Source organism: Protopterus annectens, chromosome 1.part0 (genome assembly GCF_019279795.1).
Source record: "Protopterus annectens isolate FY-2018-M chromosome 1.part0, PAN1.0, whole genome shotgun sequence".
Lineage (NCBI taxonomy): Eukaryota > Metazoa > Chordata > Ceratodontiformes > Protopteridae > Protopterus > Protopterus annectens.
Genome location: NC_056725.1, coordinates 1145548994 through 1145566598, shown reverse-complemented (window position 1 = coordinate 1145566598; position 17605 = coordinate 1145548994).

Here is a 17605-nt window from a genome sequence, read left to right as displayed (position 1 = left end):
CATGCACCTACACATGCCGGATGCATAAGTTCCATGAACTATAACATTCTCTTACCATTAGTAGGTGGTATTAGTCATAGATGTACACATGCCACATGCATAAGTTCCGAGAACATTAAGATTCTCTTTCCATTAGTAGAGGATATTAGTGATGCACTTACACATGCCACATACATAAGCTCCATGAACTTTAACATTCTCTTACCTCAGTAAGGGGTATTAGTCATACACGTACAAATGACACATGCATAAGTTCCATGAACTTTAACATTCTCTTACCATTAGAACGGGGAAGTAGTCATGCGTGTACACATGCCACATGCATAAGTTCCATGAACTGTAACATTCTCTTACCATTATTAGGGGGGTATTAGTTCTGCATTTACACATGCCACCTGGATAAGTTCCATGAACTGTAACATTCTCTTACCATTTATAGGGGGTATTAGTCATACATGTACACATGAGACATGCATATGTTCCGTGAAGTATAGCATTCTCTTACCATTAGTAGGGGGCATTAGTCATGCACCTACACATGCCAGATGCATATATTCTATGAACTTTAACATTCTCAAACCATTAGTAGGTGCTATTCATCATGCACATATACATGCCACATGCGTAAGTTCCATGAACTTTAACATTCGCTTTCCATTAGTAGGGGGTATTAGTGATGCACTAACACATGCCAGATGCATAAGCTCCATGAACTTTAACATTCTCCTACCATTAGTAGGGGGGATTAGCCATGCACTTACAGATGCCACATGCATAATTTCCAAAAATGTTAACGCTCTCTTACCATTAGTAGGGGGTATTAGTCATGCACGTACACATGCCACATGTACTGTATCATTCTCTTACCATTAGTCGGGGGTATTAGTCATGGACGTACACCTGCCACATGCATAAGCTCCATGAACTGTAACATTTTCTTACCGTTAGTAGGGGGTATTAGTCATGCATGTACACATGCTGCATGCATAAGTTCCATAAACCTTAACATTCTGTTACCATTAGTAGTGGGTTTTAGTCTTGCACTTACAGATGCCAGGTGCATAAGTTCCATGAAATTTAACATTCTCTTACCATTAGTAGTGGGTATTTGTGATGCACGTACACATGCCACATGCATATGCTCTATGAACTTTAACATTCTGTTACCATTAGTAGGGGTTTTAGTCATACACTTACACATGCCAGGTGCATAAGTTCCATGAACTTTAATATTCTCTTACCATTAGTAGTGGGTATTTGTGATGCACTAACACATGCCAGATGCATAAGCTCCATGAACTTTAACATTCTTTTACCATTTGTAGGGGGTATTAGTTATGTATGTACACATGCCACATTCATAAGTTCCGTAAACAATAACATTCACTTACCATTAGTATGGGGTATAAGTCATGCACTAACACATGCCACATGCATAAGTTCCACGAACTGTAACATTCTCTTACATTTAGTAGGGGGTATTAGTCAAACATGTACACATGACACATGTATAAGTTCCATGAAGTATAACATTCTTTTACCATTAGTAGGGGGTATTAGCCATGCTCTTACACATGCCGCATGTATAAGTTCCAAGAACATTAGCATTATCTCACCATTAGTGGGGGGGGTATTAGTAATGCACTTACAGATGCCACATGCATAAGTTCCAAAAATTTTAACATTCTCTTACCATTAGTAGGGGGTATTCATCATGCACCTACACATGCCAGGTGCATACATTCTAAGAACTTTAACATCCTCTTACTATTAGTATGAGGTATTAGTCAGGCACATACACATGCCACATGCATAAGTTCCATTAACCTTAATATTCTTTTACCATTAGTAGGGGGTATTAGTGATGCACTTACACATGCCACATGCATAAGTTCCGTGAACCATAACATTCCCTTGCCATTAGTAGGGAGTATTAGTCATGCACGTATGCATGCCACATGCATAAGTTCTGTGAAGTTTAACATTGTCTTACCATTAGTAGGAGTATTAGTCATGCATGTACACATGACCCATGCATAAGTTCCATGAACTTTAACATTCTCTTACAATTAGTAGGTGGTATTAGTCATAGACGTACACATGCTACATGCATAAGTTCCAAGAACATTAAGATTCTCTTACCATTAGTAAGGGGTATTAGTGATGCACTTACATCTGCCACATGCATAAGCTCTATGAACTTTAACATTCTCTTACCATCAGTAGGGGGTATTAGTCATGCGCGTACATATGCCACATGCATAATTTCCATGAACTTTAACATTCTCTTACCATTAGTAGGGGGTAGTAGTCATGTGAGTACACATGCCACATGCATAAGTTCCATGAACTGTAACATTCTCTTACCATTAGTAGGGGGTATTAGTCATGCAATTACACATGCCACATGGATATGTTCCATGAACTGTAACATTTTCTTACCATTAGTAGGGGGTATTAGTCATACATGTACACATGACACATGTATAAGTTCCGTGAAGTATAACATTCTCTTACCATTAGAAGGCGGTATTAGTCATGCACTTACACATGCCACATGTATAAGTTCCAAGAACTTTAGCATTTTCTTACCATTAGCAGGGGATATTAGTCATGTACTTACAGATGCCACATACATAAGTTCCAAAAAAAATTAACATTCTCTTACCATTAGTAGGGGGTATTAGTCATGCACCTACACATGCTAGATGTATATATTCCAGTCACCTTAACATTCGTTTACCATTAGTAGTGGGTATTTGTCATGCACGTACACATGCCACATGCATAAGTTCCATGAACCTTATTATTCTCTTACCATTAGTAGGGGCTATTAGTCATGCATGTACACATGCCACATGCATGAGTTCCATGAACTTTAACATTGTCTTATGATTAGTAGGGGGTATTAGTGATGCACTAACACATAAAACAGGGACCAGCACTTGACTCTGTGAAACACAACCAACCACAAACGAATTTACCTAGGTTTCCTCTTTATTCAGACTTCTTCAGAATACAAGTAAAACCAATTACAACCTTACACACTTAAATAGGAACAAGACCTGACATCATTAGTTAATTGATTAATTAACATTCATTTTACTTAAAGTAAACTGAACACACTAATACAATACTATAAAAAAGTACTGAATAGTTGATCATATGCAGTACTAGTTTAAAAACAAACAATATATAAACATACATTAAAAAATAACATAATTATGACCCCTTTATCCAAAAATATGTTTTAATTTTAAAATTGGGGCAATGGTGATGTAATCATTAATGCCAGGGAATACCATGGCATTCAATTTCAGTTGCCACCTCATTTCACTAATGTCAAGGTGAAGATCGAGGGCCTTACCCTGTACATCCATAACCACTTGTTGAATTACACAAAATTTAAATGTATGCCCACTATTTGATTCAATGTGCCTATACAATGCATTCATTTTTTTCTTTAATCTTATATCTGACAGAAGCTCTATGATACGGTCTCTAAGGGCTCTACTAGTTTTGCCAACATAGTATGCTGGACATTGACCACATTGTGCTACATACACCACATTCTTGGTGTAACAGTCAAAATGTCCACTGAGCCTAATAGAAACACCAGCCACACTAAACTTAGAATGTGTAGGACATACCAGAGGACACACACTACATCTACCACATTTAAAATTCCCAATGTGCCTCCCAGTAGATTTACAAACATTACCTCCCTTCTCTAACAATTGCTTAAATGATTTTGCCTTTCTAAATACACATCTAGGAGGGCTACCTAACTTTTCCCATACTAACTTATCAAGTCTAAGTAATTTCCAATTGTTAAACACTATATCCCTAATATAAGGTGCATCAAATGAATAAGTGGTAATAAAATTAATCCCACATTCCTGACTCACCTTATCAGCACTATCCACAGCTACTTTACTAAATTCAAGTTGGTTGTTAACCATAAGGACAGTATCATACATACCTATCGTTGGTGGCTCATTATTCAATCTACCCTTTAATAATGACCAGTATGTACCATTTACTCTCTTACGCTTAACTTCATCTGCTATAACCTTACACATACTCTCAGGATATCCTCTCCTTATGAACATGCCCATAATGAATTCTACCTCCCTCAAAAAATCCAACTCGCCACTAGTCATCCTGGCAGCCCTGACCATCTGACCTTTAACAATAGCTTTTTTCTGGTGGTCAGGGTGCCAACTGGAATAACTAAGATACGAGTTTGAAAAGGTAGCTTTTCTATGAATAGCAGAAATAAAGGCATGCTCAATAGGATCAATTTTCAAATTAACATCTAGGTATGTGATTCCCTCTTTACTAAAGGCATGGGTAAACTTCAAAAAATATACTGTATTATTAATGTACTCCATGAAACAATTGACATCTTCGACACTACCATCCCATACTATGAACCAATCATCCAAAAAATGGGTGTAGTGCCGAATATTAGACTTAAACCTGCTTGCAAAAACATATTCCTGCTCCCAAAATGACATGATGTAGTTTGCATAAATGGGGGCGCAAGCCACCCCCATGGCAACACCTGTGACTTGCTTGAAATATAGACCTTCAAAGAAGATGAAATTATTGTTTAATACTGTCTACATTAACAGTCTATTAGGTTTATGAAGCCAGACAAGGGTAGTGGTTTAGTAATCATGGATAGGAATGATTACAGTAATCACATGTTGATTATGTTAGATAGTGACACGTATGAGGAAAGTAGTTTAAATCAAGTTAATATTGCTTATGCTAAAGTGAATTTGTTAGTGGAGGATTTACTAATGCAAGGGCAAACTGATGAGTTGGAGTATTCTTACATTAATAATGAGTATCCTGTGGTGAGTAGCATCTTTGGAATCCCTAAGATACATAAAGGGCTGGATAATGTTAAGTTTAGGCCTATAGTTGACGGTAAACGTAGTAAGACTTGTTTTATAAGTAAATTTTTGGATTGTCAGCTACAAAAAGGGATTATGTTATTTGATTACATCACCAAGGATTCTTGGCAGTTTTTGGAAAAGTTAAGGACTGTAGAAATTAGTGATGATACAATTTTGGTTACCATTGATGTTGTTAATCTTTTCTCTGTTATTCCTAATGACATTGGTTTAGAATGGTTGGAGCGGCAGCTTTTTAAAACTGGGTTATATGATCCGGATCATATAAATTTACTTGTAACCTTAATGGAGACAGTATTAAACAATAATTTCATCTTCTTTGAAGGACTATATTTCAAGCAAGTCACAGGTGTTGCCATGGGGGCGGCTTGCGCCCCCATTTATGCAAACTACATCATGTCATTTTGGGAGCAGGAATATGTTTTTGCAAGCAGGTTTAAGTCTAATATTCGGCACTACACCCGTTTTTTGGATGATTTGTTCATAGTATGGGATGGTAGTGTCGAAGATGTCAATTGTTTCATGGAGTACATTAATAATACAGTATATTTTTTGAAGTTTACCCATGCCTTTAGTAAAGAGGGAATCACATACCTAGATGTTAATTTGAAAATTGATCCTATTGAGCATGCCTTTATTTCTGCTATTCATAGAAAAGCTACCTTTTCAAACTCGTATCTTAGTTATTCCAGTTGGCACCCTGACCACCACAAAAAAGCTATTGTTAAAGGTCAGATGGTCAGGGCTGTCAGGATGACTCTTGGCGAGTTGGATTTTTTGAGGGAGGTAGAATTCATTATGGGCATGTTCATAAGGAGAGGATATCCTGAGAGTATGTGTAAGGTTATAGCAGATGAAGTTAAGTGTAAGAGAGTAAATGGTACATATTGGTCATTATTAAAGGGTAGATTGAATAATGAGCCCCCAACGATAGGTATGGATGATACTGTCCTTATTGTTAACAACCAACTTGAATTTAGTAAAGTAGCTGTGGATAGTGCTGATAAGGTGAGTCAGGAATGTGGGATTTATTTTATTACCACTTATTCATTTGATGCACCTTATATTAGGGATATAGTGTTTAACAACTGGAAGTTACTTAGACTTGATAAGTTAGTATGGGAAAAGTTAGGTAGCCCACCTAGATGTGTATTTAGAAAGGCAAAATCATTTAAGCAATTGTTAGAGAAGGGAGGTAATGTTTGTAAATCTACTGGGAGGCACATTGGGAATTTTAAATGTGGTAGATGTAGTGTGTCCCCTCTGGTATGTCCTACAAATTCTAAGTTCAGTGTGGCTGGTGTTTCTATTAGGCTCAGTGGACATTTTGACTGTTACACCAAGAATGTGGTGTATGTAGCACAATGTGGTCAATGTCCAGCATACTATGTTGGCAAAACTAGTAGAGCCCTTAGAGACTGTATCATAGAGCATCTGTCAGATATAAGATTAAAGAAAAAAACTAATGCATTGTATAGGCACATTGAATCAAATAGTGGGCATACATTTAAATTTTGTGTAATTCAACAAGTGGTTATGGATGTACAGGGTAAGGTCCTCGATCTTCACTTTGACATTAGTGAAATGAGGTGGCAACTGAAATTGAATGCCATAGTATTCCCTGGCATTAATGATTACATCACCATTGCCCCAATTTTAAAATTAAAACATATTTTTGGATAAAGGGGTCATAATTATGTTATTTTTTAATGTATGTTTATATATTGTTTGTTTTTAAACTAGTAATGCATATGATCAACTATTCAGTACTTTTTTATAGTATTGTATTAGTGTGTTCAGTTTACTTTAAGTAAAATGAATGTTAATTAATCGATTAACTAATGATGTCATGCCTTGTTCCTATTTAAGTGTGTAAGGTTGTAATTGGTTTTACTTGTATTCTGAAGAAGTCTGAATAAAGACAAAACCTAGGTAAATTCGTTTGTGGTTGGTTGTGTTTCACAGAGTCAAGTGCTGGTCCCTGTTTTATGTTCTGGTTGACTTGTTCCTTGTTGAAGTGATGATGCACTAACACATGCCAGAAGCATAAGCTATGTTAACTTTAACATTCTCTTACCATTTGTAATGGGTATTAGTCATGCACGTATACATGCCACATGCATAAGCTCCATGAACTTTAACATTCTTTTACCATTAGTAGGGGGTATTAGTCATGCAGTAGCACATGCCACATGCATAAACTCCATGAACTTTAACATTCTTTTCCCATGAGTAGGGGGTATTAGTCATGCACTAATACATGCCACATGCATAAGTTCCATGAACTGTAACATTCTCTTACCATTCGTATGAGGTATTAGTTATGCACTTACACATGCCACATGGATAAGTTCCATGATTTTTAACATTCTCTTACCATTAGTATGGGGTGTTAGTCATGTATGTATACATGCCGTATGTATAAGTTCCGTGAAGTATAACATTCTCTTACCATTAGTAGGGGGTATTAGTCATGCACGTACACATGCCACATGCATAAGTTCCATGAACTTTAACATTCTCTTACCATTAGTAGGTGGTATTAGTCATAGACGTACACATACCGCATGCATAAGTTCCAAGAACATTAAGATTCTCTTACCATTAGTTGGGGGTATTAGTGATGCACTTACACATGCCATGTGCATAAGCTCCATGAACTTTAACATTCTCTTAGCATCAGTAGGGGGTATTAGTCATGCGTGTATGCATGTCACATGCATAAGTTCCATGAACTGTAACATTCTCTTACCATTAGTAGGGGGTAGTAGTCATGCGCGTTTACATGCCACATGTACTGTAACATTCTCTTACTATTAGTCGGGGGTATTATATATGCATGTACACATGCCACATGCGTAAGTTCTATGAAGTTTAACATTCTCTTACCATTAGTAGGGGGTATTAGTCATGCACATACACATGCCACATGCATAAGTTCATGAACTTTAACATTCTGTTACCATTAGTAGGGGGTATTACTCATGCACTTACACATGTCACATTGATAAGTTCCATGAACTGTAATATTCTCTTACCATTAGGAAGGGGTATTAGTCATGCATGTGCATATGCCACATGTACAAATTCAGTGAACTATAACATTCTCTTACCATTAGTAGGTGGTATTAGTCATGCACTTGCACATGCCACATGCGTAAGTTCCATGAACTGTAACATTCTCTTACCATTAGTAGGGGGTATTAGTCATGCACTTGCACATGCCAAGTGCATAAGTTCCATGATCTGTAACATTCCCTTACCAGTAGTAGGGGTATTAGTCATGCTCGTACACATGCTATATGCATAAGCTCCATGAACTGTGACACTCTTACCATTAGTAGGAGGTATTAGTCATGCACGTACACATGTCACATGCATAATTGCCAAGAACTTTAACATTCTCTTACCATTAGTAGGAGGTATTAGTCATGCACTTACAGATGCCACATGCACAAGATCCAAAAACTTTAACATTTTCATACCATTAGTAGGGAGTATTAGTAATGCACGTACATATGCCACATGCATAAGTTCTATGAACTTCAGCACTTTTAGCAAACTTTTACCTACTTTGTAGTGATAACTTGAAATTACACCCCTTCCTATAAGGAATAACCCAGTGAAATCTCTAGCGTGGCTAAGTTTTTCTCATAGTTTTTTTTACTTATAGGATTGGCTCTTTGTTCTGCTTACTCTTTTATTTAGTTGTTAGATCAAATATTTTACAGATGCCTTAATGGTTATAGACGTTAGCTGGGTACAACAACCCTGTGTTTCTAAATGTTAGCCAAACAGTCCGTTTATGCTGTGCTGACAAGGTCATATGTAGACTGAAACATGCATGTTCACAGCTAGTAGGGTTTGGCTTTGTTGGCTTGAATTTGTTGTGTAACAGATTTAAAAAAGAAAAATTTCACGGGCATTCAGAACTGCCATATAGCAGAAACACCTGATGTCCTTAGGGGGTCATTTGCATATTCCCCATTATCCTCTTTTACAAGAGGTTTTAAGGAATCACACAGTGAAAACAATAGGTTGGCTAGGTTTTTCTTGTAGTTTTTTTTTTACTAATATGAAATCTTTGGAAATTCTCCTACATGGATCCACTCCTTCTGGTTAGCTTTTAAAATGTTCCAGTCTGAATTAATGATTTCTTAATCATTGCATTTTCTGTACAATAACCTAAAAAAACAATCTAAACTCTTTTTGTTGTTATTATTAGTAATGATTCTCTTTTGACTTTTGTCCATGTTTGTCTATATATTGATCATAGGCTAGTAATGTTTTTCTTTGTTTTCTGTAATTTCTTCAATCATTTCATGAAGTAACCCAAGGGGATGTCTCTTGTTTAAAACCATTTTGTATAATTACTACAAATATACAAAGATTAATCAATATATTACAAAAGCACGTATTAACAGTGATAAAATAAATGGGTTGACTTTAATCTATGTTTATAACAGTGGATTGATGATGCCGGCACCACATGACTCGTGTTCTAACCATACCCCTGCCCCTAACCCTAACACTATACATTATGTTACTAAACCCCCTTTCCCTAACAAACCACTAATCAAGAAAATGGACTCAGAGCATACATAACACCTAGCAGGCACAACACTAAAGCTATCCCCTTACCTAACCTGCAAACACTTGCACATACACACAACCTCCATAGCACAAACTTCCACCTTCTCATTAATATCTGGATTGTTCAAACACTCATTTTCTAGCACACTCCCATATGCATACACTATATAAAGCTTGAAATTTGATTCAACAAATGTGCATTCAGTCAGTTGTTGTCACTCGTTTGTGTTCCACTCGTTTGTATTGTCAACTAAATGAATCACAGCTATATATATATATATATATATATATTACACATACACATATATTTGGATCTACTAAAGGTAGTATACACTAAAGTAGATCAATGTTAAAAAGATTGACCACAAAATTAAAAAAAAACATTTACACCCTAATGCATGAGCTCCGAGGCACAACCTTGGACTGTGCAAAAGAAAACTACTATTTTTTGTCTGGAGCAAGTCTCCTTTCACCACTCATGTGGAGTCTGTACCCTCTCACCCAATGTTAATTGCATATAATTACTCTGAGACTGCACGGTGTCTGGTGAATGGACAGATTCTGCAACCCTCTTGATCTTGCACACCTGCTGACTATCTGTTTTGTTAACCAAAGTGTGTCAACAAAATAGGACATTGATATTTGGGAGTGTCATTTATTTTAAGCCCTTTATAGATATATAGATATATATATATATATATATATATATATATATGGGTCTACTTCTATTCGCTGACAACCCATTTCACTGAAACCCATTTCGTTGACAGCTCATTTCATTGACAAACATTCTAGGTGGGGGTTTGCCCCACCCAATGTGGGGCTGTGCCCACACACTAACTATATATAACAACTCCACAGTCGCACAATAGTGGGGAGGGGGGCAAAACCCAGGTTTTTGCCTTCAATACTTTTGTCAATGAAATGAGCTGTCAACGAAATGGGTTTCAGTGAAATGGGCTGTCAGCGAATAGAAGTAGACCTATATATATATATCTATATATCTATATATATATATATATATATATATATATATATATATATATATATATATATACACACATACACATATGCATATATCAAATATTGTTGCTGTGTTAGTGGTTCTGAACTGAGTAAAGAAACCTGCGAATAGTAAATATGTAACCGATAAGCATTTTGTCTTCCATTCTGTTGAGAGGAACTATTATTAACACATTTACAAAATGTAAAATACTTCCAACAAATAGAAAGGATGTTTCTTATCTGCTGCAGCCTCTGAATGATGTTAGGACAATATAGCTCAGACCACTATTTCCCATACACATCTAAGTGTACTGTAATATCTGAACAGAAATGAAATTCTGGAACTTTCTTTGCACCCCGCAATAAGCTGCTTGAATTAAAATTGGCATTACTCACAGACTTCATTCCTCCAAGCATGTATGTGACATCATATGTGCACTCATGCATGAATGCACGTGTGTGTGTGTGTGTGTGTGTGTGTGTGTGTGTGTGTGTGTATGTATATATATATATATATATATATATATATATATATATATATATATATATATATATGGGATCCGTACGAATCCCTGAATGGCAACTTCACCGAAACAGATTTGGCCGGGCATACTTGCGCAAAAGTGCTTTTTACCGAAGAAGCACTTTCACGTAAGTATGCCTGTTGTGGAGATTGCACTACAGTGGGGATAAGGGAAAATTCCCTTTTCCCCACTGTAGTGCGATCTCGGAGAGGGAATATTAAAGTAGGGGGTGAGGGGGGTGCAGGGGGGCTTGCTCCCCTGCAAAAACGTAAATGTAATGTATTTTTTAACACACTTTAACGAAAGTGCTTTTTCGGTGAAAGCGCTTTCATTAAAGTGTGTTCGGTGATTGTGGATTCGGACTATTGAACTGTTGTTCAATAGTCCTAGTTCTATATATATATATATATATATATATATATATATATGTGTGTGTGTGTGTGTGTGTGTGTGTGTGTGTGTGTATGTGTATATGCGTGTGTGCGTATGGATATATGTATGTGTAAGGAAAAAACTGAGAAGTGTAATGACTATCTGTGACAGTGAACAATGGAGAAAGGCTTGGAACTGACAGAGGGATGGGGGAAGATCTAGCAAGCTCTGTGCCAGGGGCAGACTTCATCTTAGTCTAGAAATAACACTGGTGCTCAGAAGTTGGTTGAAAAGTTAAGTTTTCATGGTTGTGCCTCTAAACAAAGACAGAAAGAGCAAGAGGGTGTAATGGGAGCAGATGTAGGTACTGAGGAACTATGCAAGCAGGAGAAATCAGGCATAGAACATAACATGACAACAAACATTGGCAACTCAGAGTATTGTGGGCGGTATTACTGGGCAATGCAAGGAATCTGGGTAACAGGCGGGAGACCTGCAAGCAATGATGCAGGACGTAACTATAGCTTTGTAGAAACACTAGCTTACACAGCCATAGTCTATTGTTATTTACTGTCTTATGTGCACATTCTGTTATGCTCAACTACGTTTATTACCTTTACTGTAATTATATCATTCTACTGCACTTAAAACTATGTTAGCAAACCATGTCCTAATCTTTGTGGTCATTTTCTTCCCAGGCCACTGCTGAAGAGGCGCATTGTACCCAGTCGGACTTTTCCAGTTAAAAAATACAATAGATAGATAGATAGAAAGATAGCTCGATAGATAGATAGATAGATAGATAGATAGATAGATAGATAGATAGATAGATAGATAAATTAGAAGATAAGTATTATCAGTATCACAGAAACATTGGTCAGTAAAGAGGGTGTGTGGGATATTTAACTAACAGGGCACAGATTCTAAAGGAATGACAGACAGGGAAGGATGAAAGTCCATTAGTAATGTACATAATGCAGTGCATCAAACGTGAGGCTGGAGACAAGTAGGAATGACACCAGAGGAGAAGAGGAGTGATCTGGCTTTGAACTGATGGTAAATGCCCTTGTTGTTAAGGCAGGTGAATGGGATACCTGCCTGATTAAAATGGCTTGTATACTGAAACATCTATCACTAAAAGTCTATGGAGTATTCACTGTTCTATGCATGGCAGGAATAAAACAGTTGTAGGTGGGTGAAAGATTGTTCTTCCTCTACCATGGAAATGGCCAAAGTAGAGGCTAGTGCTAACTTCTCTGAGTCTGTCCTGCAGGACAGGAGTGAATTGTAGGTTTTTCTTAGTGCAGCATGCATCTGGTTACTTTGGGAATTTTCTGCAAAACTTCTCTGATTTTCCTAATCAGTTGGATTCATAGGTCTCCCAGATGGTTGATCCTAGGAGAGTTTAATACCTGGACTTTAATATTTGGGCCAATGATGAGATCAGCAAACTTGTCACAAAGCATATCTGCCCTGTAGAGATCGTCAGATTTACAGTGGATTATGGGATACTTATTAACTGCTTAAAAGGTTACTTAATATTTACAAGCACTGTACTTGAGTGTACGTCTTATCTGTCAGGTTGCTTCTAGGTGGAATAGTGACTTGGATTAATTCTTCTTGTTCACTCCCTACAGATTATGAGATGTCTCATAGTTCTGTTCTGGCTTCCTCTCTTGATCGCTGTATACGTGCTGGGAAGTCATTATGGGGTATTTATTATCAATCATGTGCTATTGATTTTTGTCTTTACTGCTACATTTTATTTGCTAATCCCTACCTGATTTGACTACTTGAGTAATGCTTGGTTTTACCTGTTCACTGTTGAGTATTAATCACCTTAAGCTCAACCCTGCAAAGACCAAGGCCATGCTTATTCATCCCATTTGTCCATCACACCTTCCTCTGACATCCTCCTTACTAATGTAGGGAGGTAACAAGTTGGCATTTTTTTTCTCATATTTAAGGTCTGTATATCGCTCTTGATAACAGACCGATACTGAAAGGCCAGGTCAGTTGTTATCAAGACAGCTTAGTTCCATCTGAAGAACAATATCTGGATTAAACCCATTCCACCAGCTTCAGGCTTAGCAGATGTGATTCATGTGTTGGCTATTTCATGTCTGGATTACTGGAATGCCCTTTACCTTGGGCTTGCACATAGCAGTCTAGCCCAATTGCATTGGCTGCAGAATTCTGTGGCTATTCTAGTCATATAATTCTGGTGCTGTAGTATCTGACTTGGCTACCATTTGCAGCCAGATATGTCTTTAATGTGTTGACCTTCACCTACCATGCCCTTTGCAGTCTGGGTTTTGCTTATCTAAAGTAGCTGCTGAGACCCTATGCTCTGGGTCGACACATCAGGTTATCAGTTGAGAGATTGGAATGTTACATCTTTACAGACGAGACTTTATCAAACCTCATAAGGTCATTTTATTCACCTTTAGATGGTTACATTTTTGAACTTTATGAATTTTCTGAAATTTATAAATTTACATTTTAGAATAATTAATTTTGATTTATGCTTATTGCACTTTTAATGTGAAATTGCTCTTCCATGTCTTATTGTAGTGTGTAGCTTTGTGTAAGATGTCTAGAAATACAGCATCTAAATATTTCTAATAGGTAAGTACATACATACATATATGGATACATGCATACATACATGCATACAGACACACACACACACACACACACACACACGCACACGCACACATGCACGTACACACACACACACACACACACACACACACACACACACACACACACACACACACACACACACACACACACACAAATGATTACATAACTGGATAAGTAAGGGGTGAATACTTGGGGAGTAATACAGTGTATTAGCATCCAGACACATCAGAAGATGACGATAAACAAACTTGGGAGATATGAAAAGAAGCTGGGCGAAAAAACAGATGGGAAAAGTTATAATCATGTGAGACTTGAACCGAAAGGAACAGACTGGGAGATCCTGAGCTCCAGGGCAAAGAAAAGTTGGTGGTTTATGGAAGTCTTCAACCTTGAAGAGATGAGACAGATGTTGCTGGACTGTGCTAGAAAAAATATGATTTCTAGACATGTCCTAACAAAGACAAATGGGGTTCATATATGCCCAGGTGCCATAAGCCAATGGCCATTATTGTATTATATTGTACTGTATGCTTTATAGTGGAGGGAGTAGAGGAAAAGTAACATTTCGGGACAGAAATGATAGTGTGGTATTTCAGGGGAGAGTCAATTATGCTGAGCTAAAGGCTGTAGTTAAAATGAGTTATGGAACTGCAGGCAAACTAAGTTAACAGGTTATGAGAATGGATTAGGGATTTAGTTATGTGTTAGGGACAAGGGTATGAAGTAGAGCCACAAAAGTGAAATTTGAGGTTAGTGATTGGGGAAAACAGTAAGTATGAAGAAACTGAGAAGAAGGGAAGAAGGTGTAGAAAGCACAGTCACAGTACAAGAAGACAAGTAGAAGGACAACAAGGAACATGGAGGAAGCAAATGTACACACTAAAAGGAAGTTGACACAATTATATAGTGATTATCTATTTACATGAGAGAAGTGTATTGTATTCATGACAATTGGCATCGACTGCATAAAGGTGATATGGTGCAAAGTTGAATATATTTAACCATGACTTGTGAGCTAAGTGCTTAGGTCATAATTTATTTATTTATTTACACTTTGTTGACTGGTTTAGTCCTGCTAGGCAAATGGCCTCTTTTCAGGGGAGACCCAAGTGTTATTACTGAGCTGAGGAAGTTTAGTCAGGGTGCATTGGGACATTCCCTACTCTTTTTTTTTCCTGTGGGTGGAATCAGAGGGCAGCTGCAGGGATGGGTGTAACAAGAATGAGCAGGTGGAAGAAACAAGTGGGGGGATGAGACTTTTTCAGATTATAGAAATGAAGACGATGATAGTGCATTTCCTAGTATGGATGTTATTATTGCTCTTGATACAGAAATGTTTTCTTCATTATATCTAAATTTATCTGAGTCACAGACTATTCAAACTCAGTTAACTTATTTGGCTGGTGGTGGTTTGGATGAATCTACACTTTGTACTCTGCTTTCTGACAATGAATCAAGGAATACTACTGCACCTTCTTGGGTTGATGATATAGAAAAGGATTTTACACAAAATACTGATGAAGACGTTTCCACTCCTTGTCAGGAGAGGGCATGGACAAATTCTACTTTTCAGGAAACCACTCCAGTGGCATACCAGGATAAAGCTATGACTACAGCCCAATTAACATGGGTTTTATTAGTGGCTCAGGTGACTGATGGAGTGGCATGGAGAATGGGTGTGGCCGTCATGGCGGAAGGGTGACATGAGCATGGGCACACAAAGTGATAGGAGCTTCCTGGCAGTAGTTGGGAAACCATTCATGATGTGCTTCACCCAAAGGGTGGGTCAGCATGCTGACATCAGGCCCATGTGGAGGTGTGGAACAGTTTGGCACAGTCTGCTCATTGCACAAACCCTAGGGGTAGTCAGGACACACATCAGGGAGTAGCAAGGGTAGGTTATAAGGCCGGAATCCCCCAGCCTGACAATGGACAGCATGAGCCCCTCAAGATGCCCATAGGTTCCATGCTGGCCCTGACTGACAATCGGTGGTTGTTAAGGGGGTAGATTGGCGTGGTCAGTAGACTCAGTGATAGATCTGGGCCAGTGAGATGGCTGTCAGGATGATGCAAGGGGAGAAGAAATGTGAATCTAGTTTTGTTTGTATGCTTGTTATTTCCCTGAAAAGCTAATTCCACCTAAAACGTGGCTTTTCAGTGCTTCTGTGGATCTCTAGTGATATCTGCATTGCTTACTGTACTTATTTCCTTGTTTCACTTGAAAGAACGTTACTGTTTGTCATTTTTGCATTTAAGTTACCTGGCACTTGCTCACTAAAGCAATTATATAAGTCAGCACTAAAAAATTAAAAGCACTACACCCTCACAAACTCCCCCTGGAGTACCTTGCTCCCCATTGGCCATTTTTTTAATTATAAAGAAATTCCCAATACTATTCTAGCATGTCCAAAGGTCAGTTGTCAATCTCCTCTCCAGTCCAGCTGGTGAATCTGGGAATCTTGAGGCAATGTTACAACTGCCTCATGTACACAGACAACCCTCTCCTCCTCCCAACAAATTCCAACACATGTGAGAGATGCAACCATATAGCCAAACTGGAGGCTAAGCTCTCTCAACTCAGTACTGGCGTAACCAGTCAGGAGGAGAAGGAAACCACACTCACTACAATTCCAGTCTCACATAGACCTACCACGACAGCAAACCAAACACATAAACACACAAAACATACTCGGAGGCTCTAAATAAAAATCTGCCTAAGCAGCAGAGACCTCCAAAGCAGACACCCAAGCAACCACTACCCCAAAACAAAACACATGCAACACATAGCTCACAAAGCCAGTGTGCCGAACAGTCACAGCCCTTAAGGCTAAACAACACACCTGATACACTTGTAATAGGTGACTCTATCATCAGGCACACTGATGTCCCACTCACTAGGCTGAACAAGGAGAATGTCACGGTGAGCTGCCTGTCAGGTGCTAAGATCCACCACATAACACAAGCACTCAGGTCACTCCAAGGCAAGTACAAATATGACTCAGTCATTGTCCATGCTGGTGTGAATGACCTGAGACGTACCTCCCTGGACTACATGAAAAGAGACATAGAGGAGCTCTCTGAGCATGTAGCCCAGGCCGGTATGACCCTGACCTTGAGTAGCAGATTACCCTCACCAAGAATGATGCCACAGTATGAAGACAAGATTATCAATTTCAACAATTGGCTTAAGTATTGGTGTCATTCAAAGGGGATCCAATGCCTGTCAGCCTGGGATGACATGCTCGACAAGCCACGATGCTTCACTATGGACGGCTTGCACCTGTCACCCCTGGGCTTTCGGATATTGGCAAAGGCTTTTGCTACCCCCATAGTGCCTTTTTTAAGCAAGGCTCAAAAGACAAACCCACTTCCATAGGTATCACAAGGGATAAGAAACTAAGAGTAATGCTACTCAACGCCAGAAGTCTAAACCTCAAGATGCATGCACTGGAAACTCTCCTTAGCATGGAGAACATCGATATCTGTGCAGTAACAGAAACCTGGTTCAAGGCTCGAGAGCACCCCAGCACTACCAGGTTA